General features: G+C 38.9%; 1 protein-coding gene and 1 long non-coding RNA gene across 4 annotated transcripts in view; one reads left to right on the top strand and one right to left on the bottom strand.

The window, feature by feature from the left end:
* Positions 1-14,252, bottom strand: part of CELF2 (CUGBP Elav-like family member 2) — a 531,606-nt gene that overhangs the window by 490,813 nt on the left and 26,541 nt on the right. The gene's annotated exons all lie outside the window — the stretch shown is intronic.
* LOC309655064 overlaps positions 4,984-14,252 on the top strand; it is a 195,034-nt gene continuing 185,765 nt past the window's right edge. Inside the window, exon 1 of the long non-coding RNA XR_014260596.1 lies at positions 4,984-13,122. This is a non-coding gene — a long non-coding RNA (uncharacterized lncRNA). The remainder of the gene's footprint in view (positions 13,123-14,252) is intronic.

Raw genomic sequence — 14,252 nt, 5'->3', positions numbered from 1 at the left:
GGTTGTACATAAATATTAGAGATGAATATATATGCACATACTTCCTTGCTCTGTCACCTGTGAGGGTCTAAATGCAATGACAACCCAACAGTATTGAGCACACCTAGTACACTGATCTTGGTTTCTAATACCATTCTCCAATAAATGGAACTGGGGCTCCTTAGAGAAAAGGGTGTTTCTAGGACTTGGGCAGAAAATATACAAGATGCACATGGAGCATCTTGTTTTTGAGCAAGAAAGTACTCAAAAGATAACAAACAAACCAAAAAGCCTGCAAGGATGGGGTATGTCAAAGAGATACAGGAGATAACTGAAAGAGCTCCCAATGGTGAAAGCGGAAACGATTTGAGCAACAAAATAAAGAAGTTAGTATTGGATTATAATCTAAAGTATAAAATAAATATCCATGAGTCCATCCTGATATAAAAAAAAAATGGTTTAAGAGCTAATTAAATGGGAACAAGAGACAAATCTGCTATTTCAAATAATTTTTGTAGCTACTCTGCCCTCAAGTAGGTGGAGCAGAGATCTCCTCCATTCCTTAAGTGTGGGCTGCACATTGTGACTTCTTTTCAAAGAGCACAAGTATGGAAAGGGGGGAAAATAAACAACTTTTCAGTGTAGAAACATGACAGACACCAAGAGATCAAGGTCAACATCAACAGTGACAAGCCATGGGGACAGTATGCACCCTTGATATGAGAATGGTGGCACGTTATCTCTCTGTTCGTCCTCTCAAAACCCACAAGCCCAGTCATGAGAAAAATATCAGACAAATCCAAATTGAGGGACATTCTACAAAATACCTGACCAGTACCCCTCAACACTATCAAGGTCATCAAAAACAAGAACGTCTGAGAAACTTTCATAGCCAAGAAAAGACTCCTTAGTCTCCTTAGACATGATGATTGAATGTAATATGACATCCTGGATTGGGCCCTGGACCAGAGAAAGGACATTAGGTAAAAACTAAGGAAATCTGAATAAAGTAGGAACATTAGGCAATAATAATAATAATAATATGTATCAATATTGGTTCATGAATTGTAACAAATGTGCCTTACTAATATAAAATGTTAATAATAGTGGAAACAAGATGTGGGGTATATGGAAACTCTGTACTGTACTATCTTTGCAATTTTTCTATAAATCTAAAACTATTCTAAAGTAAAAGAAAAAAGTTATTAACAGCAAAACAAAACATAGTCACTGGATCAGGGTCTTGTCACTACACTTCAGTGTAGGAAAACTACACTGGCAGTAATTTTCCTCCAGAAGGCATATAGGGGTGTGTGTGGGTAAGTCTGTTCTCCTTGATGCCAACTCCAAAGTTAGGAAGAAGTGAATGGAAAATGTCACCACCACTCAGACAATTAATACCGTGTACCAGTACATGTAAGATTTTGTGTTGGGAAAATGCTAAAAGCAATGTCCATTGCAGTCCCGACCCTTTGGTAAGAGGAGACATGAAAGATAAAATGAATAAAAGCAGTATTTGATAAATGTCACACCAGGGGTTACAGACAGAATGTGCTATGAGAATTCAGAGGATGGAAAGATCAGGGCAATCATGAAAACCTCCATGTAGGAGCTGGGACACAAAGAAGGGAGCAGGGAATTCCTGGCGAAGGAATGTATGTGGGCAGAGGTGGAGAGGAAAGAAGGTAATAGGATTAGTTCAGTTTGACCAGAATGGAGTATTCAGATGGAAGACAAGTTGGCAATGAGGCTAGAAAATTTGGGGTTTATGTTACAGGCAGTACATAGGGAGCCATGCAAAGTTTCTCACTAAAGAAGTAACAGAATTAAATAAGGATTTTAAGCAGTGCTTTGCCTGCACACATTGTGTTTCTGTCCTCTTCCCCCACCTCAGTCCACCCCCGAATGGCTTCTCCCAGCCACCACTCCCCTGGGCATTATCTGCCTCAGTGCTGTCACATCTAATGGTCACACTGCTAGTTTCAGCTCTAGTTTCTCAGCAGCATTTAACTCTGGTATTGATTACTCCCCCTTGAAACAATGTTTTCTATCAGTTTCTGGAACTCCACCCTTTCCTGATTTTCTCCTTGTCTCTCTGGCTACTTTCCTCTGCTGGTTCTTCGTTCTCTATCCAACCTCTAAGTGATGGGGCTCTTCCAGTTACCTCTCCCTTTTCTTCTATCTCTGTAGGCTCACCTTACTTGACCCCATGCATTCCCATGGCTTGGTTTATTTCCTTCTGCTTGATTTTTCTTTCACAGTCTATATCTCTAGCCCAGAATTCTTCTCTGAGTTCCACTCTTATGGATACCGCTGTAGAGATGACACGTCTGTGTGGATGCCTGAGTTAGGTAAGAGCTACCTCAAATTTAACACGTCCAAAGTTGTTCTCTTGATCTTCCATGCATCCTCCTCAAATCATGCCCCAATTTTTCACATCTTCATAAACAGCACTACCCTCTTCCTAATTCTGTACAGAAACCTAGAGGTCATCCTTGATTCTACCCTTTGCCTCACCTCCTCCACTCCCTGCCCCTTCCAATCCATTAGCTGGTTCTGTCCGTTTTACTTTTTTAAATTACCTTAAAGAAAATGTGGTATATGCATACAATGGAATATTATTAAGCCTTAAAAGAGAAGGAAGTCCTAAGAGACATTTCTTCAAAGAGGAGATACAGATGGCCAACAGGCACATGAAAAGATGCTCAACATCACTAATTGAGAAAGGCAAATCAAAATGATGATGAGGTACTACCTCACACTGGTCAGAAGTCTACAATAATAAATGCTGGGGAGGGTGTGGAGAAAAGGGAACCCTCCTACACTGCTGGTGGGAATGTAAATTGATACAGCCACTGTGGAGCACAGTACAGCTCTTCCTGAAAAAATTAAAAATAGAGTTGCCATTTAATCCAGCAATCCCACTCCTGGACATATATCCAGAAAAGACAAAAACTCTAATTTGAAAAGATACATGCACCCAAATGTTCACAGCAGCACTATTTACAATAGCTATAACATGGAAGCAACTTAAATGTCCATCGACAGATGAATGGAAGCAACTTAAATGTCCATCGACAGATGAATGGATACAGAAGGTGTAGTACTGCTCAGCCATGAAAAAGAATGAAATAATGCCATTTGCAGCAACATTGATGGACCTAGATATTATCCTACTAAGTGAAGTAAGTCAGACAGAGAGAGACAAATATCATATGATATCACTTATACATGGAATCTAAAAGAATGATACAAGTGAACTTATTTACAAAACAGAAATAGACTCTCAGACATAGAAAACAAACTTATGGTTACCAAAGGGGAAAGGTGGGGACGGATAAATTAGGAGTTTGGGATTAACAGATACACACTACTGTATATATATAAAAATAGATAAACAACAAGGTCCTGCTATATAGCACAGGGAACTATATTCAATATCTCGTAATAATCTATAATGGAAAAAAAATCTGAAAAAGAAAAAAAGAACCTAATCACTTTGCTGTACACCTGAAACTGACACAACATTGTAAATCAACTATACTTCAATTTAAAAAGGAAGGAAATCCTGCCATTTGTTGCACAATGTAAGGGACCCAGAAGGTATTATGTTAAGTGAAATAAACCAGATACAGAAAGACAAATGCTGCATGATCCCACTTGCATGTGGAATCTAAAATAGTTAAAGTAATAGAACAGGAGAGTAGAAAGATGGTTACCAGGGGCTGGGGTTGCGGGGTGGGGTGGGGTGGGGAGGTATCAGTCAAAAGGTACAAAGTTTCAGTTATGCAAGATGACGGAGATTTACTGCACAATATAGGGCCCATAGTTAACAATACTATCTGGTTATAAGATGAGGAAGTTCTGGGGATCTAATGTGCAGCATGGTGATTACAATTAATAATATTGTATTATATGCTTGAAAGTTGCTAAGAGAGTAGGTCTTAAATGTTCTCACCACAAAAAAGAAATGGTAATTATGTGACATGATGCAGGGGTTAGCTAGCTACAGTGGTAATCATTTTGTAGTATAAAACTACCAAACCAACACATGGTACACCTTAAACTTATACTATATTATATGACAAATCTCAATAAGGTTGGAAAAATTTTGCTAAGAGGGTAGATATTACTTTCAGTTCTCTGACTACAAAAGAAAAAAATATTAAAAATAAATACAGATTTTTAAAGTTTAATTACCTTAAATTTGTCCCCTTTTCTCCACTGCCTTAGTCTAAGCCATTGTTATCTCTTGCATGAACCCCCGAAGCAGCCTCCTAACTGGTCTTTCTATACTTCCTCTCTTGTCTACCTCTGTCCTTTTTCTCTGTCATAGCAAATCTTTTCAAGTCACCTTCTATTTAAAATACTTTTGTGGCTTCCTGTGGCTCTGAGGATAAAAGTCCAACAATTTAATGCACGCTGCATGGTCCTGCCCCATCTCCACCTCTGGTGTCACCTTGCTTCACATTTTTCCTTGCTCTTTACACTTCAATCACACCTGCTTTTCTTTCAGAACCTGAAATATAAATCTCATCATACAACCACCTTTGTTGGCAATGGCCTCCATCTCACATGGAAGAAAGACACAAACTCTTTGACATGAACTAGAAGGCCTTGTAGGACTGGATGCATGCTCACTTTTTCTACCTCATGTCATTCTGCAGCCAGACAAGTTCATTCACATGTTGGGACTTTTCACCTGTTATTGACTTTCCTGGCAATCTCACCATTGACCTTTTACAAGACCAGCTCCATCTCAGCTTAAATATCACCTCTTAAGAGAGATCTTCCCAGGCCACCTTATTTAAGTAGGTTCCTCACTGTTCTCTATCCCAGCACCCTATTTATATTCTTTAAAGCTCTATGGTCTTATAATTATGAATTTGTTTGCATGTCTTTGTCTATTTCCCCCACTAGATCATAAGTTCCAAAAAGATGGGGCTACACCTGTTTTGCCTACCCTGGCATACAATCTCAGGGTCTGATGCCTGGTAAGGACTCAAGCATTTAAAAATGAAACTTGTTACAAGGTATATGTAGTTTTGAGATACAAAGCAAAGTTAGGAGGATGATGCAATAGACCAGGCATCACATCTTTGACTTATACTCCAGCCTCCTATATAAGGGAAACAAAGGGTGGGGGAATGCAAATGTGAGAGACATTAAAAAGGTAAGAGAGACACTATTTTGTTACTGATTTGATGTAGTTGGAGATGAGAGAGAAGGAACAAAGGTGATTCTAAGGCGTCAAGTCTGGGCAGACACATTGGCTAATCACGGAGACAAGGCTTCTGGAGAGGAAGCAGGATAAAAGCATCCTGAACAGTCTGTCTATTAGGAATCTGCACCATAAGTATATTAGGTTTCCTTTTGTGCTGCTAATGAATGCTATAATTTTATGTGAATCCACATAAAACTAAATCTTTGTCTTCCATGTGATGTTTAAGATGTCTAGTGAGCCTCTTGGTTCCTATGGAAAGAGGAAAGGCTTGGGGGTCAAGTAAAAAATTGGGTGTAACTCCCAGCCCTGCCACTCCCTAGGTATGTGTGCTTGACATGTTGATCAACCTCTCCAGTTCTTGGAATCCTCTGTAAAATGAGGATAATAACTTCATGTTGTTGTAAGAATTAAAATCAGGTAACACACGTTGCATGGCATGGGCATGGCACCTGCCAGGTGGTCCTGTACATCCCAACCTACCCCTCAGCCTTTCTAATACAGCCCTGTTCCTATGTGTCCCTTGATCTTCATGATTCAAAATCCTTGACTATATTCCTACCTAGTTTCAAGGGACAGTATGAAAATAAATGAGATAATGCTTCCTGCTTCTAATTACCCACTTCGTAGCTTATTTACAGAGAGTTCTTTCTCTTGGTTTGGCCTCATCCTGGCCCTAGGAGATACCTTGGCAGTTTCTTTATACTGTCGGTTGCTCTGTGCTCTGGAAAAGCAGTTCAAATTGAACATCAGTCTAATGAACACAACTGGTAAGGGAAAATACCATGTACATTCCAAAATCAAGCACAAATGACCTTTAAAATTATTGGTGGTTTTGAATTATGTCTGCTATTGCTTCATTTACATTAACGAGGTTGATTAGAATAGGCTACAGGCCATAATTCTGAAAAGACATAATGCTCTTTGGAGAAAAGACAAACCGTAAACATAAAGCATCACACAAAAGTTTTATGCATGAGGACAGACCTTCAAAAGCATGAAGGGGTTTCATTGTTTTCTGTCTGCTAAAACTTTTGCCTCATAGAACTCACATTTTAAAATATCTATTTATACCCTTCTTTGTGTGTATTAGGCTCAAAAACTTCAAAAATTGCCAGTTGATACATCTGACATGCAGAACTGCAAAATGGTGTCCTGGGGTGATTCCTAGATAGTTGAGAAACCTAGTTTTTATAACCGAGGCATCTCATTCTTTACTGTTTTTAGTGACAGGCTAAATTTGAATTGTGCCTTCTTTTCCCTCCAATTCTAGTGCATTGAACGCAGGTTTTCAGAGATTGTTTATTTATGGTATTTCCACTTTAGAAACAAGGCATTGGGGAGGAGAGAAGTAACTTTAAGACTATAATCAAGGAAACTAGGGAGAAGATACTGAAATCAGGTTGGGTCCTTGATCCTGAATCATACTATGTTTAGTCAACTCACTGGTCATAAATGTTTTATTGAACTGATTCACTCACACGCCCATCACAAACCTATAATTACTCCTAGAAAGGGTTACCCTCTGCTTTGTTCTACTCTTAAAATGGCATTCATCAAGAAGTTGAGGTCCAGAACTTCCATGGTGGTCCAGTGGTTAAGAATCCACCTTCCAATGCAGGGGATGCGGGTTTGATCCCTGGTCAGGGAACTAAGATCCCACATGCCGCAGGGCAACTAAGCCCGCATGCTCTGGAGCCTGTGAGCCACAACTAGAGAGAAACCTGCATGCTGCAATGAAGAGCCTACACGTCGCAATGAAGATCCCGCATGCCGCAACTAAGACCCAGTGCAGTCAAATGAATAACTATTAAAAAAAAAAAAAAAAGAAGAAGACGAAGAAGTTGAGGTCTAAGGAGAAACTGCAAAAGAAGAACCTTGACTATTTCCTCGCTTCTGCAAAGATTCTTGGGCTAGGGGTGATCCCCATGTCTGGGGATCTTACAAGAGGCCCCAAGCACATTCGCATCTATGTGCCAGTAGCTCTAGAATCCCTGTGCTGAACCCATTTGTACAAATCACCCCCAAGTGCTACTCGTTCAGCAAATATTCATTAAATACCCACCATGTGCCAGGCACTGTGCTAACTTTTCTTGGGGTGACTGATACAGGACAGGTTGCCCAGGTAGATGTCAGGCTTCAAGTGCAACATCAGGGGTGCCCTTATACATGGTGGAATGAAGAGCTTCTCCATATCCCTATCCTGTGGACAGGAAACGTCCAAGAAGACTAAGCTTATCACATTCTCATTCTCTTTCAACACCTCCCTTTAGGATGTACTGCATCACCTCTTTGGGCTGAGGGCCTTTGCAGGGAGCTGTGCACATCGGCCTGTGCCAACCACATGGCACAGGAAGACAGAAGTGGCTCTGTGAACCCCGTTCCAGAAGTGCCTTTGCTACCCTTTGTGTTAGCCATGACCCTTAGCCAACCCTGAGGATGTAAACACCAGGGAATCTGGGATCATATTCAAGTATCTCAGAATACTCATTATACCATCAGGAGTCAACACTGGAGCAGTTTGTTCTAGAATAATGCTAACATACTTGAAATTTGCAATTGGGAATTTAATTCATCTCTGCATAGAACAACATTTCTTTCTTTGTTCTATTGGCTTCTGGAAGAACTTGTTTCTTTTTTCCTGTATATCACCACTGCCCATTTCTAGTACTTTTAGTTTATTTTAGGCCATTTTCTCTCATGCAGCCTCAGACAAGCCCAACACTGAAGCTAGATAGGGGATCAAACGTAGAGTTAAATCCCCCGTAGAGTTGGAGTCATCAGAAATTTGGAATTTGATATGGTGACATCTATTGTTTTTAACACATTGAAAAACAAATTAAGGGAGTAGATTCCTTGACAGATGTGGATGATAGCGATGAAAAAACAGTTTTGCAATATATTTGTGTTTTGCAGCTAGGCAACCCCAAATGACTAACACACAGGAAGTATGTACTTGTGTGCTTCTTCTAGCCAAATTATGGGAATTGTAAATCTCTTATTTTCTTTATGTGAATATTCTCTATGTAAAAGAAAAAAAAGAAAAGAAAAGAAAGCCTCTTGGGTTTAGAGGGCTTGTTTTCCACTGATTTTCTCCCACAGTCCTTTTATTTTCTTTCCTTAGTTTTTCCCACAGGGCGTCAGGAGTGGGAAGTTCTGTAAAAAGGAAAGAAGGGAGTGGATTGTAAGCTATTAAATTAAAAAAGTCCTTCAAGGATCCAAGGAAGAATACCATAAAATGAGGAGTCAATCTTGGCTTCATTATGGAGTGACATATTACATGAACTATGTTATATATATCTTTTAAGCTTTCAAGAAACAGACTGGCATTGAAGTAAAGACTATTGCTATAACATAGCTATGATAACATTGTAACGCAGACTCCAACAATCTGCTATACATACTGTTTGTATTATTACTGTAATTCTACAATAACTTCCTGTTGATCTTTTTTTTTTTAATCCATGGCTTTAATAGTCCACAATTTGTATTGCCCTTTGGAAATCTTTTCACAACCTAGGCTAAACAATTGCTTTTATGTATCCAAGTGCAGAGACTTTCATTATTGTGCATCACCCACGCATTGTTAAGAAAGGGGTCTTATGAAACTTCTCAATAGAAATTTCTGTATTTTGACCTTCAACTGGCTTTAGTTCAATAAACTTTCTACACTGAAGCGAGGCAGACAAAGAAGTAAATATGATAGAACACCACACAACTGTTGCTGGGGAGAAACAAATAGAACTTGGCCAATGGATACAGGTGGTTCCTGCTGGATTTTAGAAAATGCAGTTGTATGTTAAAAATGCTATTACATCAGTTCCAACGATTAACCAACTACTGAAAATGTTGGGGACTCCATGAGAACAGATGTATCACATCCACAGAAATCAACCTCTGCAGGGCCAAGAGTCAACCACCTCAGCTCTGCCAGGGTCACCGTGCGCCCTTCACCTGTGTCCCAGTCCCCTTGGTGTCTCCCTTTTGCTTCTTATCTCTGGGGATGTTGGCTGGTGAAGGCTGAGATGCAGAAGTACATTTTGAAAGCTTTCCTTGGAAAGGTACCTGAACAAGTCCTCATACTTTACACCCCAAAGCCTGCTGTACCTACAAGTGTGACAAAACAATTCCCTTGGATTAACTTCTGGTAAATTAATCTGGAAGATATTTAAATCCAGATTCCATAAAATGATTAAGGATTAAAAAATTATGTTTATCTATCTACTTACCTATCTATCTACCCATCTATCTATCTATCTACTTACCTATCTACCTATCTATCCTTCCTTCTAGTACACAAGTTGATTACAATCACTCAAAATTTCAAAATCATTAACTCTTAGAAAGTCATCTCTGGAAAGAAACTTCTCTAGAAGTCTAAGGATGTTATAGATCTTAAAATGAGTCTCAGAGAGAATGTGATATATCCAATCAATGTCTATGGCTTGTCAATGATTAGGTAGGAATAAAGATGCAGGTTTCCTGGAATAGAGGCTGACTTGCAATTAAAAGTACTTTTAAACAATTCTGTTTTAATAAGTAAATAATTACTGTAATTACATGAATAACTTCCATGCCTAAAGGAAGGCCTAGCATATCCACATCTCTTCTAGATCATCCTTGGTACTAGGGTCAAGGACATGAGAAGTTAGTAAAACTAATGGATAAACCCTGTTTAGCTATTTCTTCAAACATTTTTTATTCTTTAATGCTTTTCCAAAGTGGTCTGTTGTCAGATTGCAAAGATAAATGATTTACATTCTATTTATTTTTTTCTTTTTTCCCTATCTTCAGAAAAAGGCATTAATGAGAGATTAGAGTGTTATGAAATAATTCTTAGCAGATTAGAAAAATGAGGGAAGAAGGGCAAAAATCCCTGGATAAGCCATTATTTAGGTATTTAGCTTCTGAACACTCATGGGTGGACAGTAGCACCTGTTCATGAGAATATAAAAATGTTTGTAAAATAGAGAAGAAAATGTCACATGGTGGTCCAGGGATATGGGTCAGGATAGTAGGATTCCCTACTTAATTATCTACAAAAATAGTTTGATCACACTAAAATTTCCGGGAAGCCAGAGGATTATTTAGTCCTGTTTGATTAGTTCTATGTCACCTGGAATGTTCCTTTACTCGCCATTCCCTGGAAGGTCCTCGGGAAGGGTGTTAGGTTATTTTATTTTAGTCCCCACTAGCTGTGACTGTGCAGAGTTTGTCCTCATCTATAAAACAAGAGATCTGAATCTATGGATTCTAAAGCCATCCACTTTCCAAGACTGAAATTCTGTAATTCTGCTTCTCTTGATTACTTTGCACAAATTGCCTTTGTGCCAACAGCAGGGCAAATTCTAGCTCTCAAAGATAAAAATCCAAAAGAAGGAAGCAAAACAAGAGTCCTTTATTTCCTAAGGCTACTCGGGTGCCCTTGTGGATTTTCACTCTATTTCTTGTATCAGTTTCATCATCTGGATTTCAAACTTCTCAGCAATGGGGTCTCCTGCTCATCCCCAATACATCTACCAAAGCATGGAGACCCAGATTCTGTCATGGAGTTCTGTCCTTAGGTAGGGCTGCCTAATCAAAATACAGGACACCCAGTTAAAATGGAAATTCAGATAAATGACTAATAATTTTTTCTGTATAAGTGTGTCCCATGCAACATTTGTGACATACTAATACTAAAAAATTATTGATGCTCTCTGGAATTCAAATGTAACTGGATGTCCTATATTTTTATTTGCTAAATCTCACAACACTGAGAACATGAGTCCTTTCAGTGTGAAGTCCATCTTGGCCACAGGTGGATGAATAACTGAGCAGGTTACACAACCTCCATGCTCTTTAGTTTCCTTACCTGTCGAGTGTCAATAATAATCATCTTCCTCAAAGGAGGACCAGCTCAAGATAAATGGGTACCCTGGAAAGACTACTGATTTTTTTCCCCATCCAATTAGTATTAGTGAAACATTTGCCTGAAATTTATTCAGTGAAAGGAGAAGTAAGCTGTTTTATTTTAATAATAAATGAGTGTTCAAATGAGAGGTTTTAATTTATTAGAAACCAAACCTTTTATGGTTTGATGACCCTGGCATCTGTTTGCCTATATGGCCCCTTAATCTGAATCTGTAAGGATTAATATTAGAGACTGTACCTCAAGTTCTGGGTATGGCTCCTGGCGCTGAGTATGGCTCATTTGAGGTAGATAATATTATCGTTACTAAAATATCTTTGTACGAATAACCTACTCCATAACCTGAAGATGGGTTTACAAGCATCATATAATCAGAGCTTCAGATATGAGAGATGATCTGGTCTAAGTTTACCATTTTACAGATAAGGAAACTGGAGCTTAGATAGATTGAGTGACTTACATGAAATCTCTAGCTAGGGAAATGTCCTCTGTGCTCTTTGTTGTTATGTCAAATGACTTAGTGGAGAGGTACACAAACGCTTTTGATATCTAAATAGGTGACATAATTCATAAAGGATTTACCGCCACAAAGCAAAAATACCAGGCATATTTAAACACATGTGCAAATATTAACTGTACCACTATGAAACTTTATAGGAACGCAGAAATCTTCCTATCACCGTTGGAAGCTTCAAACATTGGCATCTTACCCGAAAGAGACCCACTGAAATCACACAGGGGGAACCCCAGGGAGGTTGAAGCAAATGATCCTATTAGAGCCATCTCCAAATAAATGCCAATTTCCAATTGTAAAACAGCTCAAATGAGTATCCGAGTCTCTTTGGAAACTATTAAGATGCTTGTGCAGATTAAAATTACAAACGCTTATTAAAACAGTATGCCCAAGAAAGCAGAGAGGACAAACAATGACACATGGAAAGGTCACCGCCTGATGAAATGTTTCCATTAGGTGGCCCAGCCCAGGCTCTTCCCCTGATTCTTCCCTCTTAATCAGAGGCTAAAAGAGGTGTGGGTGAGTGCTGGAGACAACTTTCCATGAGCGTTAAAACTTTCAACTTACAATTCATTGTTCTCAACATTTTCTTATGGATTTTGGCAGCCTGACCATACAGGCACAGATCTGAGCTGACCTCCTATGGCTGAGGTTCCCTCCCAGTCTGTTGGGCAACAGAGACTAAATATTTCTGACACGGCTTAAGAAAGGAGTTAAGTGGGTTTACACTGGCACTGTTATTAAAAGTAAGGCTTAACATTAAGAGTGTTAATGCTCCAATTAGAGACTGTGCATAATTATGATCTGTGCATAATTAGGATCCCAAAGGCACGTGGGGTTAAGGAAATGGGAATATCTGAGGTGTGTGCTCAAGCTGGTTTGACGGGGATTTCAAATACTCCTCCAGTTCAGTTCACTTTTATTCTTTTCCAGAGTTTTGGGGGACTATCTCAGGTTCCAGATATGCGTTTGAACTTCGAGGGAGGGGGCTGTGGATATGACTGAGAGGTCACAAATACTGTGAGATGAGGCAGATGGAAAATTCTAGAAAACTCTGCCTTGTCTGACCAAATACATACATAAATAAATAATAACCATCGCACGCTATTAATAGCATTCCCGAGTGTGCTTGATCTGTATAACACAGCTCGTTATTTAGGTGATAAAAGAGGGTTTTCGGGGCTTCCCTGGTGGTGCAGTGGTTGAGAATCTGCCTGCCAATGGAGGGGACACGGGTTCGAGCCCTGGTCTGGGAAGATCCCACATGCCGCGGAGCAATTGGGTCCGTGAGCCACAACTACTGAGCCTGAGTGTCTGGAGCCTCTGCTCCGCAACAAGAGAGGCCGCGATAGTGAGAGGCCCGCGCACCACGATGAAGAGTGGCCCCCACTCGCCGCAACTGGAGAAAGCCCTCGCACAGAAACGAAGACCCAACACAGCCAAAAATAAAAATAATAAATAAAAAAATTAAAAAAAAAAAAAGAGTGTTTTCATAAAGTTCTTACATGGGTTTTAATATGCTAGCTTTCTACTTTTAAACTTTAATAACTGTGATTATTTGTATAACAGGAACAAATTCAAAACAGTATTTGAAGGGAAAATGAACTTTTATCTCTTAGTTGTGGTGAACCTCAATGCTATCTGCCTCTCTCTGTATAATACCTATATCTAGATCTAGATACTTTTAGTAATACTCTGTATCTATATCTATATAGCTATCTAATTATATATAATTATATGTAATTTAATACATAAAGTATATATAAATATATATAATTTAATTTATATCAAAATATGGGGTTTTTTCTTAATGTAATTATCGTCATTTGTCAAAAGATCTGAAATAAGGGTGCACGCTAATGGTATCAGTTTGGGGAAATTTTGTGCCTTGTTTTTCTCATTAGTAAAATGGGGTGGTAATGATATCTGCTTCCTAGGCTTCATAGGGTTGTTGCGAGGATGAAACGAGAGAACAGATGTGAAATGTTTAGGATAGGGCTTGGTGTATGATTATTCGAATGGCAGCTGATACTATACTTAGAAAAAGATTTATTATAAATTCTATGATCTCTACCACATTTAATTCAGTATTTTCAAATGAATAAAACTGTTTGATGGTTTTCACATATATTTAACATAACTCAGCCACTCCACTCTTTTGTTTGTAGGAAAACATACACACGCATGCACGCACGCACACATATATACATACACAGCTCAGTTAACTAAGTCCCTCACTTTCTTTTGCTTATAGACTAAAAAGCATGAGGCGCAGAGAAGAGAGATCTAAATCTGAACGGTCAAAGCATGAGATGGATCACGACTCCCCATTCCTATCACCCAGGTGGGATTATAGTCCAATAACCAATTTCCATCCCTGCAATATCTCTGATTCTTACTCTTCCCCACTCATCCCGTAAGACTGTGCTGGGAAAGTCTGTAAATGCAGAATTAGCGCAACTAAAATGCTTGGGAGACAGGGCTCAGATATTGGATTTTGACTTAATAATATGTAATTTAAACTACAGGCTCATTCTACATTTATTTTTAACTAGAACTCTAGAGGGTACAGGTCATACCTATATATTTTTTCTCTATGTTTCTATGCCAAAAAAAAAAAAAAAAAG

The sequence above is a fragment of the Balaenoptera physalus genome (assembly GCF_965194825.1).
Source record: "Balaenoptera physalus genome assembly, chromosome: 2".
NCBI lineage: Eukaryota > Metazoa > Chordata > Mammalia > Artiodactyla > Balaenopteridae > Balaenoptera > Balaenoptera physalus.
This window is presented reverse-complemented; position numbering and strand designations above follow the sequence as displayed.